General features: G+C 51.5%; 1 long non-coding RNA gene across 1 annotated transcript; it reads right to left on the reverse strand.

The window, feature by feature from the left end:
• Nucleotides 1-3,432: 3,432 nt before the first annotated feature.
• On the reverse strand, nucleotides 3,433-6,709 carry LOC119712441. Its single transcript, XR_005259821.1, has 3 exons — nucleotides 6,580-6,709; nucleotides 3,998-4,222; nucleotides 3,433-3,558 (listed from the first exon to the last, which is right to left on the reverse strand). It is a non-coding gene; the product is annotated as an uncharacterized LOC119712441 (long non-coding RNA).
• Nucleotides 6,710-22,360: the final 15,651 nt, after the last annotated feature.

The following is a 22,360-nucleotide window of genomic DNA, read 5'->3' on the forward strand; positions in this document are numbered from 1 at the left end:
AAACCATCATTTAAAACAGACCTGAGATGTATCTTTTTGGTGAGTTGGAGAAAACCAAAATAATTTATTCTCCGTGCTCTTTTGAAGGCACTTCACAAATGGGTGTGATTAACTTCTAGATGAAACTTTTCATGGAACCTTCACACGGAAAATGTTGGGTTTTGAAATGCTGAGGAGGAATTTTGACTGCTGAAAGAACTCTGGTATGTTCCCATCATTGTTTAACCAAACTGTAATGTGCTTTTTCTGGTCAATTGGATGCAGAAAATAACCTGGCCCAGGCCTGGTTAGAGGATAAACAACAGGTAACAGAGGTGAAGAGGGGAAGGGAAAATAACTGGCTGGCTTCATCCAAAATCCCAAGCAATCAATGCAGAGTCTCCAGTGGGCTCAAGGCCATGGCCCGGTGAGGTGGAGGAGATAAATAGGACAGGCAGATCAATCGTGGGCAAGAGGAAGGAGAACAAACGTCACAAATCCAATATTTAAAAAAAAAGAACAATCCAGAGTTAAAAGCTTTGGCTTGATGGGTCTGGCATTACAATATCAAAGCTTTTGTCAGCACTGGATGATATTTCACCTCAAGTTGATGCTCTTTGGCAAAAATAAGAAAGTGGGGGGAAGAGATGGGAAAAAGGGAAAAAAAAGCAGGTTGGTTTTTTTTTTTTTAATCCTGTGCAAAGGAAAAAGCACCTCAAGGGAGAAATTGCTTCGATCAAAAAGCTGTGTAGCATGGTGTGTCCTCCCCAGGAGACCATGGCAAACATAGCCCAGCCAGCAATTTGAACAGAGCCGCAGATAAACACACAGATCCTTTAAATTCCAGGCATGGAACGGGGACCGTGGTGAGTCACAGAGCTGCCACAGCTCTGGTGAGAAAGACACCAGAGAGGGGCAGAGGCACAGGCAGGGGTGCAGCACCCACCTCCCACCCTGTCTCTGCCCAGGGCTCATCCCCAGGCTGAGCAGAGCTGCTGCTCGTGGTGGGAATGGGTCTGGAGGGTTTGCAGGGATCCCTTTTTCCCACAGCTCTCCTGTCTCTCTGATTCCCCCAGGCTGGGAGGTTTCCCCAAATTCCACAGCTCTCCTGCAGATCTGTACCAAACATTGGAGGTTTCCCCCAAATTCCACAGCTCTCCTGCAGATCTGTACCAAACATGGGAGATTTTCCCCAAATTCCACAGTTCTCCTGCAGATCTGTACCCAACATTGGAGGTTTCCCCCAAATTCCACAGTTCTCCTGCAGATCTGTACCCAACCTTGGAGGTTTCCCCCAAATTCCACAGGTCTCCTGCAGATCTGTACCAAACATTGGAGGTTTCCCCCAAATTCCACAGCTCTCCTGCAGATCTGTACCCAACCTTGGAGGTTTCCCCCAAATTCCACAGCTCTCCTGCAGATCTGTACCCAGCATTGGAGGTTTTCCCCACCTTTCCACAGCTCTCCTGCAGATCTGTACCCAGCATTGGAGGTTCTCCTCATCTTCCACAGTTCTCCTGCAGATCTGTACCAAACATGGGAGATTTTCCCCAAATTCCACAGGTCTCCTGCAGATCTGTACCCAACATTGGAGGTTTTCCCCAAATTCCACAGTTCTCCTGCAGATCTGTACCCAACATTGGAGGTTTTCCCCAAATTCTACAGCTCTCCTGTAGGTCTGTACCCAACCTTGGAGGTTCTCCCCATCTTCTACAGCTCTCCTGCAGACCTGAGCCAGCAGATTTTGGGTAGAGCTCGCAGGGGAAGGCACAGCAGGTGTGATCACAGAACCAGGGAATGTTTTGGGTCGGAAGGGGCTTTAAAGATCATTTTGCTGCACCCCACTGCCGTGGGCAGGGACCCCTTCCCCTAGATCAGGTCACTCCAAGCCCCGTTGTGATGACCAGCCCCCGTGTTCTCTGCTGCTCTGAGCTTTCCAAAGGGAGCTTCCAAAGTGGCTCCATTAAGCTCCATGGTTGTTATAGATATTACAGATATTAAAGAAGGGAAAAAGCTGGCCTCTGAAGGCCCAGCTAATGTCCATGCTGGATCCTTGTGCTGTTTGAATATTTTAGGATCCTTACTAAATTCTTTACCAAACAAATAAAGACATCGAGGTTGCTTTAGCTCTCAGTCAAGAGGTGCATGCAGTGGCCAGGATGAGGGGCACGGGATCCCTCCTTGGCTATTCCTACCAGGGAAACAAACCAGCCACTCAGATATAGCACAGGATCTACTTTATAATATATGTAATTTTAATTTTGGAGATGGCCAAGGAAGCCCTTGACAACGTGCCCTGTTAGTGGATCCTGAGCAGGACTGGGTAAAACACTTTTGAAGTTCATCCCCTCCAAGTACCAGCTCTGGCTTCAAAGCAAAGTGAACAAAGCCCTTGACCCAAATTTCTGAAGGGGTGGGATGGGTACGAGCCTGACAATTCTGCTAAAAGCCTGGTCTGCTCAGCCATGCAGCGAGATGCTAAACGAGGGCACAACTTCAGCTCACTTTGGGGCACAGGAACTAGGGAGGACAGGGAAGGAGACTAATGCTGGCATATTTTATTTATTTAACAGCAAAGGGATGTGTTTTCTCTGCTGCTGCTGCTGCTGCTGCTCAGGGATGGTGGGGGCTCTCCCAATTAGCTCCCAGCACGCTCACACCTCTCCCGCGAGGCTCTTGCTTAGGTTATCTGGCAGGGATTTTCTCTTTTCCAGCTTGTCAGAGGTGAAAGGTGCTGGTTTTTCTCCCGTATAATGAGCTGTTTTGTGCATGTCAGCACCGGCTCTGCATTGTGTCCTCGTTCACGCCTTCACGGAGGATTCCGAGAGGCGACGTCTCGCTCCTGCTTGGGCTTTCAGGAGATTTTAATCCCTGCACGCACACAATGAGCAGCAACAGGAATTGCTTTTTAAATGGAGGGGGGGGAAAAGCAGATTTTCTTCTGAGAACATATTTGCAAATGGCTTCTGTCCCCTCTCCCCGTGCAGGGTCTGCACAGCAGCGTGAAAGGAGCAGCGTGAGGAGGGAAAGGCACTCAAAGCCAGAGGATGGGGCAGCCTTGTTGCACTCACTTCCCAAAGCCAGGGCCTCCAAGTCTCACTGGTATTTCTTCTTGTTCAGATAAAAAAGAAAAAGGTGTTCTAAGTAGCTTTCCTTGTTTCAGGGCAGTATATTTGGAGTCTGAAAGGACTGGAAGGGGAGATTTGGGAAGCTGGTGGCAAGGCTGGGCGAGTTCTGACTCTTGGCTGCTCATGAAGCCCAAGCTGTCCTCTGAACTGAGGAGATCATCCCTGGTGGGATCTCAGGGTGAGTGAACAGCTCCTTCTACAGCAGCCAACACCACTTCCCTCTGACTTCAGGGTAGCACTTGGCAGGGGAAGGTTTCAAAGCATGGATTCAGCAAAAGCTCTCTTTGTTCTTGCTGAGTGCTCCCACCAGCTGGAAGCTGCTGGGCTCCCCTCTCTGCAAAGCAGCTCCACGGGGATGTGTGCCCTGGCAGAACCCTGACCCCGGGGAGGACGTGCTGGCCATGACTCTGCATCTTCCTTTGGCTCGTGGCTCTGGAGCTCTTGGAGGTTCCTGCAGACCAGGTGAAGCCGAAACAGGCTGAGGGATTTCTCCAGAGGGTCCAGGAGACCTCAACTGAGCTCCCCAAGAACAGCAAGGCCAGGCTGGCCAGGGCTTTGGGTGGAAGTTGTTCCTGCCCTTGGCAGGGGGTGGGAGCTGGAAGGCCTTGGAAATCCCTCCCGGCGCATCCCAGTCTGATTCCAGGTCACCCAGGCACTGGGGAGCCCCCCTGGCACGGCCAGTCCAGGGGCACCCACCAGGGCTGGCCGGGACTACTTCCACTTTCTGCAGCCACGCTCCTTCCAATGAACCATCTCAAACCTTCCACATTCACATGGAGAAGTGCTTCAGCAGGCTGCAGCAGGGGGACAAAAAGGGCCAGCTTCTCCCTCCCCCTCCCTTCCTGATCTGCACCAATTCTGCGTGGTATAAACACTCTCGAGAACCTCACCTGAGGAGATCCTGAGAAGTCCTCACTGAGCCAGCAAGGGCCTGGCTGTGTAGTCTTGGCTGCAGTCACAAAGCCTCAGCCACTTTTCTTCTAAAGAGGCAGGATTTGTGCTTGGAATGGAGCCTGAAATTAGCCTTTTCCCTGGAACGGTGGTGGATGGTCGCTGCAGATCCCAGCCTGTGGGAAGAGCTCCAATCTCCAGCTCACGGCACCATCCCAGAATGCCTTCAAAAGCACAAAAAGTCAAACTTCATCTTAGCAGCTCAGCTGCTTCAAATAACACAGAAGGAGATGGGGGGGAAAAAAATAAACAAACCCAGATTTTAACAAACATCTCCTGCTTCGAGCCCGTTCTGGGTTTGTTGGCAAGGTGAGTGCACTTTCCAAAAAGCCATTTAGATTTTTGAACAGTGAATTCAGATCTTGTGTTCACTTGAGGGGGGAAATGACAGAAAACAGGAACGGGGCAACAACACAACCCCCCCTGCCCCTCCATTTGATATGAATCGAATCATCAGCCTGAAAGTAGACATCAAAATTACAATATGGCTCTTGACTTTCGGCAATTAAAAGCATTTTGTGATGACTCACTTGATTAAAACGAGATCATCCATTTAAAATGAAAATTCAGAATGAAAATTGCTTTTGTTGCACCGATTATTCTATTTTAAAACTCCTTGCTGTTATCACCCTAATAAAAAGCTGTCACTTCTTCTGTCAAGCAATTCACAACATGAGGCATTTGCATTTCTCTCCGACTTGTGTTTATTTCAGTAATTACAAATGGATTCTTCTTCTAACTCCCCTCTCCCTCCATCCTTCCCCCCTGCCCTCTCCTCCCTCACCACCACAGGGTGAGCTGCTGCCCTTCCTCTGGGCTGGGCACAGAGAAATCCCACGCTGGGAAATTGGGAAAGGAGGAAAAATAAAAATTACCAGCAGGGTCAGTGCTTGCTACCTATAAAAAGCAGCAGTGGGTTGGGGCTGTGGAGCCAGGGAGGCCAGGAGCCCCCCAGCATCTCTGAGTGGCTGGCAGTGAGCTGCTGCAGGAGGCTGCCCCAGCTTGAATCAGCAACACGACAGCCACTTTGCAATAGGTTAAAAAAAAAAATCTCACAACAAAACCTCTTTGTGCTGAATGGAATGATAATTCCCTGCCATTAATTGAAATTTTGATTGACTGGATCGAGCGATAATGATAAAAGTCAGTTTCACTTCAAGATCACGGGCTGGATTGTGGGTGGGTGTGAGCAAGCCAGCCAGGCTTGGGGAAGACGGGGAATAATTTCCCTTCCCTGTTAGCCCTTCCCTGGCCTGATTCAATCCCAAAGCACGGAGCCAGAAGTCATCCTGCTTCTTGTCCTGCCAGAGGAGAAGCTGGTCCTGCCGCCCCTGTCCCCACCACCTGCCCCTCCAAGGAATGCTAAAGAGGCCTTGGGGACTGTCACTGGCAAAATGTGAGAGGATGGTGATGCCTCAGGTTTCAGCTTTTATATTTTTCCGATTCTATTCTGCTTTAGTGGGTGGGGCTGGGCTTCACATTATGGGATGGTGAGCTCTCTGCACAGAGCAGGGAGACAAAGCAATTCCTGCTCCAGCTGGGGACCAAGGACAAAATGATCCAAACCTCAGCCCAGGAGCACAAACAGCGTGGGCTGGAGAGAGAAAAACAAGCAGGGTGGGAGTGCATGGGCTGGAGCTGGAATGGGACAATGAACTCCAACATGCAAATGGAGCAGAACTTATAAAAACAAGACCCTGTGACCTGTTGGCCATTTTGTGCCCATTTTGGGTTGTGCTGCCCAGGGTGCATCTATTTGAGGCCTCTTAACAAATCCCTACACCCAGGGGTGGGTGTCTGTGTATTTGTGTGCTCACACACGTGTGTCTGTGTGCATTTGTGTGTTCACACACGTGTCTGTGTGCATTTCTGTGCTCACACACGTGTGTCTGTGTGCATTTGTGTGCTCACACACGTGTGTCTGTGTGCATTTCTGTGCTCACACACGTGTGTCTGTGCATTTCTGTGCTCACACACGTGTGTCTGTGTGCATTTGTGTGTTCACACACGTGTCTGTGTGCATTTGTGTGCTCACACACGTGTCTGTGTGCATTTGTGTGTTCACACACGTGTGTCTGTGCATTTGTATGCTCACACACGTGTGTCTGTGCATTTCTGTGCTCACACACGTGTCTGTGTGCACTGGTATGCTCACACACGTGTGTCTGTGCATTTCTGTGCTCACACACGTGTGTCTGTGTGTTTGTGTGCTCACACACGTGTGTCTGTGTGCATTTGTGTGCTCACACACGTGTGTCTGTGCATTTGTGTGCTCACACACGTGTCTGTGTGCATTTGTGTGCTCACACAGGTGTGTCTGTGCATTTGTGTGCTCACACACGTGTCTGTGTGCATTTGTGTGCTCACACAGGTGTGTCTGTGTGCATTTGTGTGCTCACACAGGTGTGTCTGTGCATTTGTGTGCTCACACACGTGTCTGTGTGTTTGTGTGCTCACCTGGATAACTGTATTTGGGGCACGCGGAGCTGCACGTGGAGGTGTGTCATATATAAATAAATACCTGCGTGGCAAAGTTCTGCGTTTTCCCGTCTCAAAGCCGTCTCTGGCTCACGGTTCAAGACACGAAGGCACACCAGTCTCTCTCTCAGCTGTTAATCTCTCTTTCCATAGGCAGCTGCTCTCTCTCTGCCTCTCGAACCTGACGGTGCCGTTCACGAGTCGCCGTTCCAGGGCCGAGGGTTTTCAATTTATCTGCACAAAGCACTCGTGCTTAATCTGGAGACCGCAGGGACGTCCTCAGCCCCTCACCAGGCTGTGCCAGCCAGCCCCAGCAGGGCAGCACTGCCACCTTTTTCTTCCCTTTCTTCCTTTTGGGTAAACTGGAGCCAAGAGCTTAAAGGAAAAAAGAAAAGAACACCAGCCAGCTTTTCAAGGACAGTGTGCTGCTGGTAACCCTTTTTCCTCTTCTCTTTCGGTGTATTTTGCCCTAATATTCAGAATTCCCAAGCATGGCATAGCCCTTCTCTCTCAGCCATTCTTTCTTGTGTTCCAAAGTGTGGGGATGGGCTGGGCATGTGGGTTAGTGCTGGGCTGGCAGAGCTGGTCTTAGGAAAAGCTTGGAGGGCTTTTCCAACCTCAATGATTCCGTGATTCTCTGTGTGTCTCCTGGGTGCAGGTTCATGCCCAGGGCTGTGCCCTCAGCCCGGGGTTCATCTGAGCTGGAGGAGAAACCCTTTGGTCACCTGGTGCTTCCCAGGTGCCCAGAAAGCTCCTTCCCTTCCCAGCTTCTCCCTGCAGGAGCACCCCAAACCACCTCAGCTCCTCAGCCACCTTCTGAGGTTTCCTCCCAGGCACCACCAACCTGTGCAAGTTTGGGATGAGCCAGATCTGAACATTGAAACGCTGGAGAAAAATCCCCTGGGGCTCTTGGGTCACCAACATTTCCATTTCAACAGAAAAAATAAATGTGCTGAATTTGGAGAAAAGGCTCTTTAGGGGGCCTTTTTTTTTTTTCCTGTTTTCCTGGGTGCTCTCAGTGATGGAAATAAGAAACAGCAATAAAAACACCATCTGGGCCTCACCTGTCCAGGTTAATAACCAGGCTGGAGAAGGCAGAGGCACTGCTCTGCCCTGTGCTTCGGGAAACAGGAGCACACAGTGGCTGCTGTGTTTCCCTACAGAGCACAAAATCAAGATGTAAGGAGCCAGGGAGGAGGATGAAGGGGCCACTGAGCAGGGTATGATTAATCTGCAACCTGCTTAATCGGCCTCAGGATAACTGAGAGTTGTCTCTGGGTAATTGAGATCAATGGAGAATCATCAGGCACTGCTTTAAAGAGCAGCCAGCTTCAAAGGAAGCCAGAGCACTCAGGGGATGGACAGAGCCTGGGAGCAGGGCGAGGATGCTGAGCAGCCACGGGGAGATGGCCCTTGTGCTGCTCAGGGACGCTCAGGCTCGTGGGGATTCAAGATCAGGACCTGTGGCTTTCCAAGCACCTGATCTCTGCCAGGGGGATGTTTGGGAAGGGGATTCTCCTGCTGAACAGGGCTGCAATTCATGCCCATGCTGAGAGGACAGTGCAACTCAGATTTGCTGATGGGGGTGAGCTGTGTGCCCCGTGCTCAGGGATGCACAAATCTTTTCATGCCTCCAGCCACTGAGATGTGCTGGGGCTGCCCCTGGATCCCTGGCAGTGCCCAGGGCCAGGCTGGAAGGGGCTTGGAGCAGCCTGGGACAGTGGGAGGTGTCCCTGCCATGGCAGGGGTGGCACTGGGTGGATTTAAGGTCCTTGCCACCCAAACCATGATTCCATAAAGCTACCCCTGATGGCAACACCAAAACTTCACCTCAGCTTTGCAGGTACCAAATCTCCAGGTTGTGCCTGCCCTCTGAAGGAGGCTGGATCAGGCATTCCTGTGAAGGGCTTGATTTCCTTCTGCCTAAACTGTCTGAAAAGGGAAAATGTGTCTGGGTTGGTTTGTTTTTTTTTTTTACCCCACTGTGCTGATGAGGTCAGGGAAAGAAGGTTGTTAATTCCAGAGTTTATAAGAGGAAGCTTTTAGCCATTGGTTTCTGTCCAAGTCCTGGCACAAGAATCAAATACCCAGAAAACAAGACCCCAGTGAGGGAGGAAAGTGTCATTTCGGATCAGGGCAGAGCCGAGCGCTGGAGGCACAAACAAAAGGCGATTTGGCAGCCGTTGGCCACGCAGGCTTTTCCTTTCTTCTCTTCCCCCGTGGCTATGGAAACTGCCTGGTTTTTCTCCTTCCTGAGGAAGGTGGGAACGCAGAGCTCCCCAGGGAACAGAGCAGAGCCAGCCCCAGACCTCCAAGGCCATGAGGAGCTCTGGGATGGGGCAGGGGACGGGACAGGGACCTGCAGCAGTGGGTGTTCCTGGGGGGACAGGGCACTGCCCTGGCTCCCTGCTGATCCTTTGGGTGGCCACAAAAGGGTGATTTCTCCAATGGGAGCTGTCCCTGCCCACGGCTGGGGGAGGAATGAAATGATCTGTGAGGTTTCTGCCAAGCCAAACCACTCTGATCTTGAGTTTTCTGATTTTCTCTGGCCCGAGCCTGAGTGGCCACGCTGCTGGTGCTCACCAGGCAGATCATCTCCCTTCCCCATTTGATTAATTTCAGTGACTAAACTGGAGGTTTTTATATCTGATTTTTAGTGTCTGTTGTCAGCTTCCTTTGGCTCTGGGTGGTTGGGTTTTTTAAACCCAAAAGCCCTTTCCAAACTGCTTTCCACAATCTCTCATCTATCCAGGACATTTTTCAACGCAAATCCCTGGACTCCAGAAGTTCTGGTTTGAAAAAGGAAAAATAACTGTCATGAGACTTGAGCTGCCGGGCTCAGGGATGGGCGTGGGAAGGTTGAGCTTTGCAGATTAAATATCAGGGAAGCTGTCACGGCTTCAGGGTGCTTCCAGGAGAGCGTGCTCGGGATCAGCAGTGTTTACAGCAGAGACTCGTGTGAGGAATTGCTCTCTGATTAGCAAAACAAGGAGCAGGTTGGGACCAGCCCTTCTCTTGCCCTCTGCAGTGCAGGTTATGAGAGGCTCCTTCCAGCCCTGGCTGCAAAGGAAGTCGTTTCCCAGCTCTTTTGAGCGGTTTGCAAAGGTTAATGAATAAGGAATCAATTAATGGTTTCCTAGCCTTGCACTTTTTCTTTTCATTTAAAGGGTTCCCTTTGTGAAGATTAGGTTAATGTTAAGAATAATCTGGGTTTGCTGAGAGCTAATTAAACGTGGCAGCATCTCTCCTTGCCCCGCTCTCCTCCTCCCAGCACTCAGGGACTCCAGCCCGAGGAGCCCCTCCAGCCCCTGCCTGGGGCAGCAGGGGGGAACTTGGGCCCCCACAGCTCGTGCAGGGCAGCACCCCAAAGTTCTGGGGGTTTTTCTGGCTGCAGTTTGCTGAGCTGGTGGCTGCAGCCCAGGGAAATGCCCCAGGGTGCCCTCGGGGCTGGGACACAGGATTAAACCCACAGGAGTTTGGGGAGCCAGGAGCAGATTTCATCCCTGTCTCAAGGGGGATCCAGCCCGGGGCACTCGCAGGAGCAGCTGGGCACTTCTCAGAAGGACAGACACAGGGCTGGAGCATCCAAGGGATGTTCAGGCTGCTCCTGCAGCTGCACCCTGCCGTGCTGGTCCTGTCAGCCACAGCTGGCTCACAGAGCTCCAGCAGCCACAGCTCTCCCGGCACGCTGAATTCCCATTTTCCCCTAACACAGGCGCTGCCTTACCAGAATATCTCCCCATCCAGCAGGGTCTGAAGTCATCACAATGTCCTGTGAAGCCAAAGCCATCAAAGGCACAGGCAGGACCCACTGAGCTCAGCACACTTGGCTGAGCTCCTCCATTAATCTGGCCCATTTTACAGCGCCAGCCTTGAAATAAAGCACTCAGCACGCACCAGCAGGAGCTGCACCAGAAAACTCGGGGGTTCAACCTGGTGGCAGTGTTTAATCAAGAAAGTGCTTTCATCTCTCCCTGCTGCACTGGACACCCCGTCACACCCGGGCAGAGCCTCTTGGTCTGCACTGCTCGGCCCAGATTTGTGTCTGATTTATTAAACTGGATCCCCTCTTCCCAAAGAGCTGGAGCAGAAACCCCCATCAAAGGTTTAAGAGCCTCAAATGGGTGTTAATTAGCCCAGCAGGGGAGGCAGAGTTTCAATGAGGTTTGCCTTTAAACTACTGTTTAGTTTAACAATGTAAAGACATAAATTTGGTTCTTAACCCAAGCCTCACCTAATCAGATTATGGTCGTTACCCGTACCCAAAATGTAAATAATCTTTAACTTCATGGGGTTTTTATGGAAAGGGGATCCTACTGATCCTTGGGACAAAGCCCTGCTGGCCTCCCTCTCGTCCCCCACAGAGCATCCACCACCAAATCCCCCTCAAACCCCTCTGGGATGAGGAGCAGGGAGGGATGGAGGGGGCAGGACAGCGAGGCCAGGGCAGGGTTTGGGTGCTGAGGGATTTTGGCTCCTGTGGGACCCCGAGATGGTTTGTACCAACCTCCACGGGAAGCATGCACTGATTGGCTGCAGTGGGGCAGATCTCAGGGTATTTTTAAGGAAAAAAAGTCTATTTTAGTGATTGCTAAAAAAAATGAGAGAGGAGAAAAAAAAAAAGCCAGATGCCTAAACCCAGGGAAACCTCGCCAAATATTCCCTTCCTATCTCAAAACTCTGCATAAGGACCAGATCTCTATCCAGCCTGCAAGGAAATTCTCAGCCTGAGCATTGTGTCAGAAGGAAAAGCCACTTTTCTAAAGCTCTGTTCCTTTTCTTTTCCATTTTCTTCTCTCTCCCCCCACATTAATCCAATCACCTTGTACAGGAAAGTCGGGGGAAAAAAGGCAATGGGAATTTACATGCAGCAGGATTTTCACTGGGACTTTTAGATATTTACAATACCTCAAGGAATAAAGAAAACCATTATGGATTATGGACTGGGAAACCAGGCTGTGCACTGCGTGTGTGTGTGCATGCGTGTAGGCACTGACATATTAGCCACAGACCCAGAAAAAGAGCCCACAACAAATTTATCTTTACAACTCTTAAATTATCTTTCAGTTGACACTTATTAACCTCCTGCCAAACTCATTATCTACGTGAATAAAGCCCAAGTTATCAAACAGAAATGGCTCATAAGGCTGCTGCCCATGCTTGGGAAAATTTGATTGTGAGCAGGCAAGCTGGAACAAGGTTTTATGTATTATTTTTATTTCTCTAAAAAGCCAAATCCTAGACCTTGCTGAAAGAGGCTCCCAGCACGACGCAAGCAGAGAGTGCAAGTGGCCAAATTACCATGGAGAGAGCTGTGAAGCCCGGGCAGAGGAAGCACATTCTGATCTGATTTACACTTCCATGGCTCGGAGCATCCCCTCCCATCCCCTCTCAGGCTGGGCTGCTGCTCTGAGTTTCCCTGGGCTGGTCCATGACATTCAGAGATGAGGAGGGGAGGGGATTTTCTTGGCTAACAAGGACAGCTTGGGTCTGGGATTTGCAGCCTTTGTGAAGGGGGAATATCTGTTACCTCCTAACTTTTAATTTATCGATGGAAATAGGCATTTCCTTTGGCCAATCCAGCCTCCAGGATTTAGCTCCTGGGTCTGGACCAGCATTTTCCACCCTGCCCTGACACAGCTCCTGGGTGACTTCAGGGGAAAAAATATGTTGCAGACATGTTTCAGTACAGCTCCCACTAAGGGCACAAGGAGTGTTAATGCCTGTAAAGACTGAGAAATTCAGGTTTTTAGGAAGGGGTTTTATTGTTGCTTAAAGGAAAGACGGGATTTGCATACCCCAACCTTCTGGAGAGGCAAAAATCCCCCCACTCAGCAGCTGCTTGTTGAGCCTTGGTATTTGATGGCTCCAAATTAATCGAATAAACAAGGCATCTCTCTGCAAAGAGCAATTAGAGGCAGGCAAGTCCTGCTCCTTTCCCCAGCTGCCTCTGTGACAGGTTAAAACCCCTTCCCTGAGCAGCTTCTGGAGCCTGCTAAGCACAGCTCGGGGCTGGCAGCCAGGCTGAGCTTTCCCTGGCCAATTAACCCGATGAAAAGGAGGGAGATGGATCAGACAGGGCTTCTGCAGGGGCAGGCAAGGCCTTTTCCAGGGAGCCAGAGAGAGATAGAGAGAACTCAGGGCTCCACAAACCCTCACTCTGTGCACACTGGGGTTTACAGGACACTTTATCTCAGCTATCCCCACAGAGAGCAGCATGTGACTCCTGCCCTGAGATTTCCTATTTCTGGTTTTTTCTATTTCCTATTTCTGCTTCTCCAAACACGGTTCCCTCCCCAAGATGCATGTGCACATCCAAGCTGTGATTCCCAGGCCAGCTACTTGTCCAATTCCAGCCCCAGCCCATGCACTCCATCCTGCTTGTTTTTCTCTCTTCAGCCCACGTTGCTGGTACTCCTGGGCCTGAGATCTGGATCATTTGTCCTTGGTCCTTGTTTTGTGTCCCTGCTCTGTGCAGAGAGCTCAGCATCCCCTGGTGTGAAGCCCAGCCCCACGCACTAAAGCAGCACAGAACCTGAAAAATAGAAAAGCCAAACCTGAGGCATCAGCAGGAGCACAGTGCTGCTGTGCCCGGGGACTGGGGGAGTTCTTGGCAGGGTGAGCCCCAGCCTGTGTCCCCAACATTGTCCCAACCTGCCCAGTGCCCCCTGTCTCCCCATCACTGTCCCAGTGCCCCCTGTGTGCCCAACATTGTCCCAGTGTCCCCTGTGTGCCCAGCACTGTCCCCAGCATTGTCCCAGAGCCCCCTGTGTCCCCAGCACTGTCCCAACCTGCCCAGTGCTCCCTGTGTCCCCAGCACTGTCCCAGTGCCCCCTGTGTGCCCAGCATTGTCCCAGTGTCCCCTGTATCCCCAGCACTGTCCCAGTGCCCCCTGTGTCCCCAGCACTGTCCCCAGCATTGTCCCAGTGCCCCCAGAGCGAGGGTGGCAGGGCAAGAGGGGGCTCAGGAGCAGCTCCCACTGCCTTCCGCAGGAATTTCCTGGGCCAAAGCAAGATCAAGATCAAGATCTATGGAGACAGAGAAATATAGAGATGTGCGTGGTTTTCTCTCCTTCTCTCTTCTGCGAGCTGCTTGAGAACAAAGTCACTGGCCTGGCATAAACAGGAGCCCACCGGGCTGGGCTGAGCCCCCCGCACCCCGGCTGTTCCCAGTTTGTAGCCCAGATTTTAATTCCCTGCCTGCTGCTCCCTGCCTGCCCTCCGAGCCGCGGTCCCGCCCGAGCAGCGGTTCCAGGCAGATAATGATTCCAGGCAGATAATGATGAGGATACCTCGGTTCTCATCGGGGTTCCACCCGCAGGAGCCTGCTGCTGCTGCTGCTGCTGCTGGCACCAAAGCACAAAGTTGCCTCTCCCCTCTTATCCTTTTTCTGCCCCCCTCCCTCTTTTTTAACTGCAGGATTGGTTTTATTCTTTTATTTTTATATCTAAACTCTGCATCCTGTTCCGTTAGAGGTGGAGGAATGGAAATGTTTGCAAAGCAGAAACTGCTCCTAAAGCATCCTTGTGCCTCCTGGGGTGGTGGAAAGCAAGGGCAGATCCACACCTGATTTAAGAGCAGAATAATGCGCCTGCATCCTTCCTCCCCGCCACATGACACGGGATTGGTGCCGAGAGGCAAACCTCATCCCCCTGGCAGTCCTGAAGTGCTCAGTGGATTGGTTTGGTGGGAGAAGTCTGGGAGGGGAGCGAGGGGAAAACGCAAACGTCACACGAGCAGGAGCAGCGTGTGGTGAGGAAGGAGCATCCTCTGCCCTGTAGCTCCCTCCGCTTCATTTCTGCTGCATTACAGCAGCCAGACCCTCCCCGGCTGTGCCTCCTTCCTTCCCTCCTTCCTTCCTGCCTTCCGCTACTTCCGCCACTTCCGCCACTTCCGCCACTTCCGCCACTTCCTTCCGCCACTTCCGCCACTTCCGCCACTTCCTTCCTTCCGCCACTTCCTTCCTTCCACCACTTCCTTCCGCCACTTCCTTCCTTCCTTCTTTCCTTCATTCCGCCACTCCCGCCACTTCCTTCCTTCCTTCCTTCCTTCCTTCCTTCCTTCCTTCCTTCCTTCCTTCCTTCCTTCCTTCCTTCCTTCCTTCCTTCCTTCCTTCCTTCCTTCCTTCCTTCCTTCCTTCCTTCCTTCCACCACTTCCTTCCGCCACTTCCGCCACTTCCGCCACTTCCTTCCGCCACTTCCTTCCGCCACTTCCTTCCGCCACTTCCTTCCGCCACTTCCTTCCACCACTTCCACCACTTCCGCCACTTCCTTCCTTCCGCCACTTCCCTCCTTCCTTCCTTCCTTCCTTCCTTCCTTCCTTCCTTCCTTCCTTCCTTCCTTCCTTCCTTCCTTCCTTCCTTCCTTCCTTCCTTCCTTCCTTCCTTCCTTCCTTCCTTCCTTCCTTCCTTCCGCCACTTCCTTCCGCCACTTCCTTCCATCACTTCCTTCCTTCCTTCCTCTTCCTCTCAAACAGATGGACAGACATCAGTGGACACCCTCTCTTTCTTCCTCCTTCTTCTGCTGGCTCATGAGTAAATTCAATACAATTGTGGGAGATTTGTTAGGATTAAGGTCAAATAAAAAGTGAAAAGGCAATTGGATTTATTTTATGATTGATTATAGAAGGTGCAGATATTTATTAGCAGCCAACAGGATAACTGTCAAAGCGATTCTTTATCAACAGAGAGAACCCCCAGCAGATGAGTCAAATGTTTTCAGCGTTGTGGGAACAAGATTAAATCAAATACAATTGATGCAGCAAATAAAGATGCCAATGTTAACAGCTACTATATAATTTCAACTGGTCAATCTCTATTTATTTATATATATAAATGTATTATGCTGCTTTCTTTTTTTTTTTCACTTTTTAAGGAGTCTCTGCCAATTCCAATGCTGTCAGTGCCTTGGTTGGAAGTGGAGTCATCTCGTCTGTCCAGCATCTGACACATGTGCAAGGGAGCAACAGAGAGGCCCCAGTGTCACAGGGAAGGGCCACAGGGCCTGGGGGACCTGCAGCTCTGCTCACTGCCAGGTGCCCCTGGGGCAGGGACTCACCTGTTTCTCGGCTCAATTTCCCCAATTTTCTGTTTGTTTCTGAAGGAGTGCTTTGAACCTGCTGGGTGGAGCAGAGCCTGGGGGAGCCCTGGAAGCCTCGGCCGTGCCAGCTGCTGTGCCCCCCACAGCCCAGCAGCCCCAGCCACTGCCAGCCCGGCTGATTTCCCCTCTGCCAGCTCCCAAAAGCCCATCGATGGTGGCCAGGGTGGGCACAGAGGCTGCTGAGGCTGCTGTGCCTTGCAGCCCTCCCAGCAGCCCGGCCCTCCCTCTCCCAGGCTGCTCTGGTCCTCCTCCTTCCATCTCTGAGTGGCTCCCATTAGTACAGAGCCATTAAAATTCAAGGTCGGATTTGATTCTACATTGATCATTACCAGGCAAATTAAAGACATCTTTCTTCTGCTCCTCCTGGGTTCCAGTGCCAAGAGGCTCCCGCTGCTGGATTTCACAGGAGGCTGCTGCTGCTCAGAGTCTCTGGGATGGGATCTGCTCCGGCCACCAAGGCTTCGTGCCTCCTGTTAAAGAGACATTCTCCAGGTTTCGACAGAAGCAAAAGTAACTTTGAAAGACTGGGAATGTTGGCTAAGGTCTCTGGGCTGCAGCTGAACGCAGGAATGCCTGTCAGAAAGGGTAAGTGCAGCACCAGGCCTGTGACAGCTCTCCCCAGTGCAGGGTTTTGGCTCTTCACAGGCAGTGCGGGACACCTTGAGACTGAGATTTTACCTTCTTCCCCCCCCTGTTCCACCTAAAATCACCAGCACCCCCCCTTCCTTCCCAGCGCCTCAGCCCCTGAGGTCTCAGGGCTTGCAGGGGATCCCATCTCTGGGATTGGCAGGGCTGGAGCCCATCACAGCCAGAGCTGGGAGCTGCTGCCCCGCCTGTGCAGACACAGCAAAACAATTTCCCCGGCTGAACAATGCTCTGGCTGTGCAGCTGATGGCTCAGCTCTGCTCCCCAGGCTGTGCCCTCCCTGCCTGGTGCTGCTCTTGGAGCTGCCCTGTCCCCCAGCCCAGCTCTGGGTGACAAATGCCAGCTCTGACCTTACAGGGAGCGCTTGGAGGGGAGTCTTGACGCCAGCGTGAGATCAAAAGAGAAACTCTCTGACAAGTCCCTTTGTAAAGCATCAGGACAGCATCTTCCAAATTATTTCTGTTTATACTCTGCCAGTGACTCATGCGTTGATGTTCTGTCCTGTAGGTTACTCTAAAAACAGGAATAATTACACTGCTAATTATCATTTGAATTATTCATTTTGTTCCCTTCCTCCTTTCTCCTGGAAGAGGGAGATGCATTGTCAGTCGTGGCTGTCTTTGTACGGCGTGATTAGATCCTCTCTTGTGCAGTGACGGGAGAGATCTCATCAAAATCTGCTTCCGAAAATGGAACCAGGATGGGGAATTTCACATCTTTCAGCCAGCTGAACACCTCTCCCCTGCATGTAAATATGAACCTACATCTCCTCGTGGGTGCACGCACACGCACACACACCTCGACCGAGCCCAAACCCACACTCATCCCCTCATCCAAGCACACCCCCTTCCCCAGCTGCAGGAGAAGCAGCTCCAGTGAGCCTGGGAGCATGTGGCACGTGTGTTTTTGTGTGTGTTTTCCTAATTACCGCCTTTCAAAGTAAGATTAAACATCTCTCAAAGCTGGACATCTTTCCGATAGGTGAATGAACTCCAGGGCTGATGGCAGCATGAAAAATTTTCCCTGTCACAGGCAGACAAACAAATTGTGGGGTGTTTTTTTCCTCCTTAGGAGAAACATTGCAGTGAAATCGCTGTTCTCTTGCTGTTGCCAGAAGTCCAGTTGAAGGGAGCCCAGCGCTGTTCTCACTCAGGCTGGGGCAAATCAGGACAAAGCCCAGAGATGGTTGTGACAGGAAGGAGCCGTGCAGCTGCTTTGAAAGGTAACTTTGGCATCTGATTCCTGCTCCCAGATGGAAGATCTCAAGGTCGGGGCCCTGCTGTGAGGATTCAGCACGGGCTGAGGATGGAGCTGTGCAGTCTGAGCACAGTTTTCCTGAAAGATGCTCACCTGGAGGATGTGTGCTGGGGACAAACCCTGTATCACCCCTCTTCCTGATCACTTGAGGTGAGATCTGGGGCAAAGCAGCCAGATCTCACCTCGGGGAGAGATGTGCAAGGAAGGAGCAGAGCTGCTGTTTTCTGTGTAATTCCAATTAAGCCTTTCTGTGTGCATGGCTGATGACGATTACCTGGACAGGTATTCCTTTCTTCCCCAGGGGATCCCACGTACAAAGAGAAGGACAATGACCCAAAAGGTTGCTCTGTGATTTTTGACTGCTGTAATCCAGTCTCAAGACCCCTCTGAAGTGTCCCTTGCCCCGTGACTCTTGCAGGACAGCAGCTGAGGTCCAACACTGCTGGAGTGCAACCCAAGGGCTCCTCTGCTGCTCCCCTGGCTCATCCCCCAGCGCCTGCTGCCCTGAGCATCCCCTTCTCCAGCAAAATCATCTCCCTGCTGTGTTTGGGCAGGGATGGAGAGCAGCACAGCCGCTGCAAGGATCCCCATTCCCCCCACGCTTCCTCTCCGAGCAGCACCCGAGGATATCCATTAACTCGAACAGCCTTGTTCCTTTATCAAGGATTCCTTGAGGAGATCTGGCTGCCTGGGAAGCCCAGCGTGCGCTTCAGACAATGTCTGCACTTCACAGCTTTATTTGTTTAACAGCTCTGATAACAGCGCTGCCTATTGCACGGAGAGAGCCCCGTTCAGGCAACAGGTTCGTTCCTTTATCAGCCATCAATCTAAACTGATTTCACCCTGGGGACTCTAAAAAAAAAGGTGCACAGTCAGGTTATTCCCCTAACAGCTTTTTGTTGATATCAGGTCATTGTTTCACTGTATTTAAATTATCAGGAAAAAAAAGGACACCGTGTCTCTGTCTCTTTCTCTCCCATTATCCTTTGCTGAGACAAAGACAGAGGAATGTGTCAGGGAAAGGATTTATCAAAGCCAACAGTCCAATAGTTTTATTTCCTTCTTGTCAGACACAGGGCCCTTATTCAGCTCTTTTATAGGAACCCTGGATTTGCCAGTCTGGATCAAACCCAATCTCTGTCTCTGACAGCAGCAGTTGTGTTGGCTCCCATGGCAGCACACAAATCCCTGGAGCTGGAGCGCTGGTGGCACCCCAGCAGGAACCCTTCCCACCTGGGCAAGGGGTCGGCAGTGCACTGGAGAAATGAGGTGGATGTCCTTTCTGGAGGTTTTAATGCCCATCGATCCAGTGCCTTTGCCTTGTGCTTCTGTTTACTCCAGAGGAAAGCAAATAAATCCCATCAAGGTGGCTAAAAGGCCATTATTCTGATTGCAAAGAGCTTGTGCAAACACTGCTCCGGTGTCAATGGTGCTGCAAGATGGGCAACGGGCTCGTGGGGGGGTTTGACCTTCCCCATCATGACCACTGAATATTGTAACTGTATGTTAAAATACATTAATATAACAGAATTAAGATATTTTAACTGTATGTTAAAATATAACAATATAATGTAATTATTATAATATTTTAACTGTATGATAAAAATAATAATGTAATTAATATAATATTTTAGCTGGATGTTATATGTATGGCCAAACATTCACCAGTTCAGTTTGACTTTGCCTTTGGCCCAAACAGAATTCTGAGAGCAGGCCATGGTTAATCCCATGGTTAACAGGGAAGTGATCTCCAGCCCTCTGCTGACTCCTCTCCTTGCACAAGCAGGACAGCTGGTGTTGCTAACCTGGTTTAAAGCCACCTCCCACTTCCCTCCCCACCTGCAGCTCCTTCCAGAGGGATGCCAGGGAGCCATTCCCAAGGTGGGATTGGATGTGACAAATAATAATGATTACTCTTATTATTCCTCCTGGAACTGGTTCTACATCAGCTAGAGATGCATCAAAGAGGCAAGACATTAGGGCTTGTGTGGGACTCTGAAAAAGCTGGAATTTCTGCCTAAAAATCAGAGTTCTTTGCTGGATAGAAAACCACACATTTTCTGCTGAGACTGCATCTCCCCAACATCCCCAGCACCTCCCCATCCCAAACATCCCCAGCACCTCCCCATCCCCAACATCCCCAACACCTCCCCATCCCAAACATCCCCAACACCTCCCCATCCCAAACATCTCCAACACCTCCCCATCCCCAACATCCCCAACACCTCCCCATCTGCAGCACCTCCCCATCCAAACATCCCAACATCCCCAACACCTCTCCATCCCCAACATCCCCAACACCTCCCCATCCCAACACCTCCCCATCGCCAGTACCTCCCCCCATCCCCCCAGTACATCCCCCCATCCAAACATCCCCCCATCCCCAACATCTCCCCATCCCCAGCACCTCCCCATCCCCAACATCCCCAACATCCCCCCATCCCAAACATCCCCAACACCTCCTCATCCCAAACATCCCCAGCACCTCCCCATCCCCAACATCCCCAACATCCCCCCATCCCAAACATCCCCAGCACCTCCCCATCCCAACACCTCCCCATCACCAGTACCTCCCCATCCAAACATCCCCCCATCCCCAACACCTCCCCATCCCCAACATCCCCAGCACCTTCCCATCCCAACAGCTTCCCATCCCCAGCACCTCCCCATCCCAGCACAGCCCAGAGCAGGGATGGGGCCACTGAAGTTCCCTCTCTTGCCTTCCCTGCCTGAGCATGGAAGCTGAGGAGCAGGAACCGTCTGTCCTCAGCTTTTCAGTGCTGCCACAGCATCCCCCGACCCCCCAGCTCACACCACGGAGCTGGAAGGAGCAAGGTGGGCCCAGCTGGACGCAGCAAGCTGGGAACCCCCCCGAGCAAAACCGGCACGGAGGGGAGGGCAGCAGGGACAGGGAGGGGAGAGAAGGAGGGAGAGCACTGAGCAGATGGCTGGGGAGAGGTGGTGGAAGAGGAGGGAAGCAGACAGATGGAGGACAGAGAGGAGTGGGGTGAGCGACAGAAGCAATTCTCTGTGCTTGTTCATATTTAATCAAGAATTTGCTGCTGCCGCTATTTGCGTTTTGGCATTATTTGCTTTGGAGGGGCACCTAATCTCTGCCAGGGGCCAGGCCCTGGGGCTGTGCCAGTGCTCAGGAGCTGGTCCTGCCTCCATCAGCCGTGCCCCAGAGCCAGGGGCCTCTCGCTGCTGGAACAGGGCAAGGAACAGAGGTGCCTGGGCAACCATCAGGCAGGGAAGGCAAGGAGAGGGAACTTCAGTGGCCCCATCCCTGCAGAGGGCTGTGCTGGGATGGGGAGGTGTTTGGGACGGGGGGATGTTGGGGATGGGGAGGTGTTGGGGATGGGGAGATGTTGGGGATGTTGGGGATAGGGGGATGTTGGCGATGGGGGGATGTTGGGGATAGGGGGATGTTTGGGATGGGGGGATGTTGGGATGGGGAGATGTTGGGGATGAGGAGATGTTGGGGATGTTGGCGATGGGGGGATGTTGGGGATAGGGGGATGTTTGGGATGGGGAGATGTTGGGGATGAGGAGATGTTGGGGATGTTGGGGATGGGGGGATGTTTGGGACGGGGGGATGTTGGGGATGAGGAGATGTTGGGGATGTTGGGGATGGGGAGGTGTTGGAGATGGGAGGATGTTTGGGATGGGGGGATGTTGGGGATGAGAAGATGTTGGGGATGTTGGGGTTGGGGGGATGTTTGGGATGGGGGGATGTTGGGATGGGGAGGTGTTGGGGATGGTGACATGTTGGGCATGGTCACCTCCTCCAGCCTTGCCAAGCCCTGGATGCACTTCTGAGAGTGTCCCTGAGCAGCTTCACCCCCAGCACGGGGAGGAAGCAGCAAACTGAGGCACGGTGTGGTCACTGCAGGGTGTCCCTGGTGACACAAGGGTGTCCCAAACCCATCTAAGGAGGGATCCAAGGAACTGGGATCACTGCTCCTGCTGCTCAGGGAATGAGGCTAAAGGGAGCAGTCTCAGCAGAAAATGTGTGGTTTCCTATCCAGCAAAGAACTCTGATTTTTAGGCAGAAATTCCAGCTTTTTCAGAGTCCCACACAAGCCCTAATGTCTCGCCACTTTGACACATCTCTAGGTGATGATGCCTTAGACCAGTTCTAGGAGGAATAATAAGAGTAATCATTATTATTTGTCACATCTAATCCAACCTTATATCCTGTGGGATCTCAGAGCTTGTTAGCAGAGCACAGGGCTAATTCTGCTCATCTCTGCCACCTGCGCCCTGCTCCTCAAGGCAGGGTTTAAAATACTTGCTGTAAGCCTGTAGCATTCTGGATAAAAATACCAAAATAGCCTTAGCTCCTGGAGTGTCTTACATTGCAAATGGGAAACTGAGGCACAGGAACTTGCTTCTAGGGGAAATAGTGGTGGAATTAATTGCCAGGCTGGTTTTTGCACCTTCCTGAAGTCAATGTTGCCTGGTCATTTATCAAAAGGAAAAAGAAATGGAGGGAGGGGGTGGTCTAAGGAAATAAAAAGGGAGGGTGGACTTTTCAAAATGAAGCTTGGGCACGATGGTTTTTGTATAACTGTAAGATGAAACCGCCCTCTCCTCTTGTTTTTAAAACATGTTTTAAAGCAATCCTTTAATTCCTGGGTGACGAAGACAAAAGCATCTGAAAACCTCTCCAGATTTCTCTGGCTCCAGTATTTTTTAAAATTGTAATTATGAAACTGTCCCATTATCATATTGTGATGTGGAGCCTTTCAAGTAATGAGAAATTCAAGTGAAGTCTTGATTACCTCCCTTGAGAACCAAATGTGATGGGGAGGACAGAGAAAG

Source organism: Motacilla alba, chromosome 28 (assembly GCF_015832195.1).
Source record: "Motacilla alba alba isolate MOTALB_02 chromosome 28, Motacilla_alba_V1.0_pri, whole genome shotgun sequence".
Lineage (NCBI taxonomy): Eukaryota > Metazoa > Chordata > Aves > Passeriformes > Motacillidae > Motacilla > Motacilla alba.